Source organism: Cebus imitator, unplaced genomic scaffold (genome assembly GCF_001604975.1).
Source record: "Cebus imitator isolate Cc_AM_T3 unplaced genomic scaffold, Cebus_imitator-1.0 Scaffold34, whole genome shotgun sequence".
In the NCBI taxonomy this organism is placed as follows: Eukaryota; Metazoa; Chordata; class Mammalia; order Primates; family Cebidae; genus Cebus; species Cebus imitator.
Window position 1 is genome coordinate 5,611,169 of NW_016107349.1, and position 4,396 is coordinate 5,615,564.

Here is a 4,396-nt window from a genome sequence, read left to right on the forward strand (position 1 = left end):
CTTTTCTTTTTTCTGTCACATATTGTTAGGTAATTAAGGATTACCCTGGATTGAGGCCAGGCTTGGTGACTCGCTCCTGTAATCCCGGCATTTTGGGAGCCTAGGTGGGTGGATCACTTGAGGTCAGGAGTTTGAGATCAGCCTGGCCAACATGGTGAAATCCCATCTCTACCAAAAATATAAAAATCTGCCAGGCATAGTGGCATGTGCCTGTAGCCCCTGCTACTTGGGAGGCTGAGGCTCAAGAATCGCTTCAACCCGAGAAGTGGAGGTTGCAGCAAGCCAAGGTCTCTCACCTCTGCGCTCCAACCTGGGTGACAGGGCAAGACTCTGTCTCAAAAGAAAAAAAAAAAAAAAATTGGGAATGGAGAACAGATCAGAGATGAAACGTTTACGTATTTCTGGGTAACATAAGGTAGCTTTTCTTTGTGTCTTGAGGGTGCCATTTTTACTGTGTTAAAACATGACTGCTTTCATGGAAGCCCATTTCTGTTGCTTTCTTCAATAGCCTTTTGATGTGCTGAAGAACTTCAGGAAGCCATCCTACTTAAATTAATCCATCCCCACCTGTCTTACTAGTTAGTAAAAACATTCTCTTGGAGTGTTGTTGCTTATGGGGTCGGAAATTGTCACGTATTTTAAGATTGGAAATGTGCTTAACTGTAATCAGCTTTGTCTCCTTTCATGCTGGTGGGTGGCATGACGCCCAGGAAAGATAAGTGACGTGTTTGCATCAGTGGAACATTTAGAAGTAAAATCTTAACTTCCTCACTCTTATCCAGATCTTCCTTTACTTATACCTATTTCCTCTGTTTTCCACGTTTATATATTGCCTGGTAATCTCCAATATCCTCATTTTATTTACGTGCCTAGATTGCAAATTTACTGAGGACTCAAATCATATATTTGACTTATTTCGAGCTTTCACCATCTAGCCCAAGTCTTTGAACATTATAATTCACAGTAGTATTGTTCACTTTAAGGATTGATGATTGCCGTGGGCTGCATTTGTTTTCATAAATTGCTCTGGGTGAAGAAATTGAGAGAGAGAGTTGGAAAACTCCACCAAAAAAGAAAAAAAAATCAGAAGCAAAATAAATAGGCCTAGAACTGTTTTTAAAACTGAGAAGATTTTCTTTTTGTTCTTATTGTTTTTGAAATTGGACTAATGGTAGAGGGAATAAAAGGATGCAGATAAACTAAATTGCTCTAAATAGCTGTAGTTCAGAGCAGTGCTAAAGAAATACCTTCAAAGAGTGCTTAGAAAATGGGAAAGAAATTAGTCTTTCCTGCTGCGTGTGTTGGCAGAGGGGTGAAGTGGGTGGGGGTTAGGAGGGAAAATAGGAAGACATTTGGTCCTCCCAGCCTAATCTGGCTGTCACTCCTTTTAGTGCTGACATGGTTCTTTGACACGATGAGTTCGGAATCATCACAGGTCACAGAGAAGATGCCAGTAAGAATTCATAGCCCTTCTGGGACCCAACTGCAGTGAACCTGATAAATAATTCAGGGAGTTAGAAGTGCCTTGGTATGGAAGACTTTAACTGAGCGATTTTATCTTTTCTTTTAATATCATCTCTGGCCTTTCCAGCTAATTTGATTGAAACCTACATTTCCCTACACCCCCTCTTTCTATTGTCACGAAAGACCACTTAGGGAGCCCAGAGTTCTGTTTCCTCTCAGGTACGTTGTGCTTTCAATAACACGGAAATATAGTTGGAGATTGGGAGCAGAATTAAGCCAGTAATGGCAGCTTCCTCCTGTGATACTCAGCACTTTCGCTTGAGTTTTTGCCTAAAAAAAGTCACAGATTTTCCAAGATTTTAAGGCTGATAGAACCATGATATACCTTTGAAAACTTACATAGTATACAAGTTACCTAATATCAGACGTAATTGGGACAGTTACTTCAGTTAAATTAAGAAATCATAAAGATATTTAATAATAACTTGTACACAGAAACATGAAATTGGACATTAATTGGCCAATCTTTTGACATAGAGCTCAGTTTTCTTCTGCATACTTCCATAGCACTGATTGAATTCATATTATTTTCTCCCCCAGAAACGTCAACTCTGACTTCCAGTTTGCTTTCTTATGTCACTGAAGATTCTGTTTTCCCCCCTTCCCTCTCCCACCCTCCTCCAAATAACTAGCAACTTTAACTAACTTGCATTCATGATTTTTTCTGAACCATTCAAGGAAGTTTTCATATTATGAAAAACTCCTTTTTGTACCCCTCATACTGCCTGACCAAATATTTATTTATATTATATAATTATAGTTAAAAGGTGGAGGTGGCGCCATATACTTAGGGACTCTTGGTGAGCACAGAGCTCAATGGTGAAGACAACTGCTTGGGGGTAGTAGAAGAATACTGTATCAACCACTAACATGCAGTGTGTCACGGGCCAATGTATTTTGCTGACGGTGTGAGAACACAGTGTTTTCTGTGATTAAGTGGCATATTGGTAGGAAATTTTTGGCTACATGTATCCCACCTACCTGTAATCTTGGGAAAGTCACTTAAACACTTGATGCTTCAATTTCTACATCCCTAAAATGGCAATGTAATATTTACTACACAGTATGGCCATGAGAATTAAATTAGGTAACAGATCTCAAGCACATGGCATGATGCATTGCACGTGGTACTCTGCATATGTTAGCTGTTTTTTGTTGTTGTTGTTTGTTTGTTTGCTTTTGAGACAGAGCCTTGCTCTGTCACCAGGCCAGAGTACAGTGGTGCCATCTCGGCTCACTGCAACCTTCAACTCTCTGGTTCAAGCAATTCTCCTTCCTCAGCCTCCCAAGTAGCCGGGATTACAGGCACGCGCCACCACGTCCAGCTAATTTTTGTATTTTTAGTAGATCCGGGGTTTCACCACGTTGTCCAGGTTGGTCTTGATCTCCTGACCTCGTGATTCTCCAGCCTCTGCCTCCCAAAGTGTTGGGATTGCAGGCGTGAACATCTGCGCCCAGTTGTTCTTCTTATTTCCATGCTTGGTAGTCTATGACAGTGTCTCTCAAACTTTTTGCATTATCGCACCCCACCCCACCCCCACCACCATCCAAAGGAGATCGCCTAGATTTTTTTTTCTAAAGGTTGCCTTCCCTCATGACATTTTAATACTACAGAACTACTGTGTATCTGTAATTGAACTATAGCCACCTGGAGGGACACAATTCTCATAATAGCTAAGATTTTTTTTTTAACTTCCTTTTTCCAAGAACCACCTTTTATCCCACGGGGGAAGACACCATATGCTCATCGGGAATGCACAGTCTATTGGGTTACAGATGATTGTGTTCTTCCTCAACCCAAGGCATCAGAGCACCATGTTAGAGGAGGGTTGGCTTTATAATGTGGGATTGAGCAAGTTTTGACCCGAGAGTCATGCTCCCTTCTCCCCTGGAACTTTTCCTACCGAGATGGAAGCTTAGATTTGGGAGCCACTGGTACAGAGGGTGCAGGAAAGTATTGATGCACATCAGTGATTGTTAGAGTCTGGGAAAGCAATTAGAGGTAGGCGATATTACTTTTCTTACCACTTAGGAGCAGTTTTCATTTTTGTTAATGGATTGTCATTGAAGATTCGAAGTCATTATTCATTGAACAGAAAAGTAGGGAGTAAGTGGATTCTTGCAACAGCCAGGGGTGGGATCACAGTCCCTGGGAAAACAAAGTTTGCAGCTCCAAGAAGAAGAAATGCTTTTGGGGAGGCCTGGAAGCTGAGATTAAATTCAAAGTGAATGTCTAGAAGAAGGACTTGCCTTCAGTTTACAAACAAGTTTGCTTTGCAGTCCTTCTATGAGAGTTGGGTATGAGTGAGCTGTTTCTTAATCACCTTGTGTTGTAATTAGTTTTGGCATGCTCATCTTATGTATTATGCATTTTATGTACTTTCTACTGTATTAGGAAATCAAGCATCTCTGTATGAGTCAGCTCAGATGCCTGAACAAAGTACCACAGGCTGCACAGATTTGGTGACTTTAACAACAGAAAAGTATTTTCTCTCCATTCTGGGGCTTGAACAAGCTATCAGCAGGGTCAGTTTCTTCTTAAACTTTTCTCCTTAGATTGTATTAATAGATAGCTGTCTTCTCTTCTCTTGGGTCCTTGCATGGCCTTCACTCTGTGTTTATCTGTGTCCTGACCTGTTCCTGTACAGACACTAGTCCTATTGGATTAGCCCCCACCCTAAAGACTTTAACTCAGTGCTCTCCTAAAAGACCCTATCTCCAAATATAGTCATATTCTGAGATACTGGAGTTAGGAATTCGACATATGAATCTGGCGTGGGAACAGTTTATTCCGTAACAGTTCACTGCCTGTCATGTAGTTTTTGCTTGATAAATTGTTTTTTTTTTTTTTTTTTTTTTTTTTTTTTTTTTT

The 4,396-nt window shown here is 40.7% G+C and overlaps 1 protein-coding gene across 3 annotated transcripts in view; it reads left to right on the forward strand.

Annotated features, from left to right (window-relative positions):
- The window catches only part of FLRT2 (fibronectin leucine rich transmembrane protein 2), a 99,205-nt gene that overhangs the window by 74,122 nt on the left and 20,687 nt on the right, over nucleotides 1-4,396 (forward strand). The gene's annotated exons all lie outside the window — the stretch shown is intronic.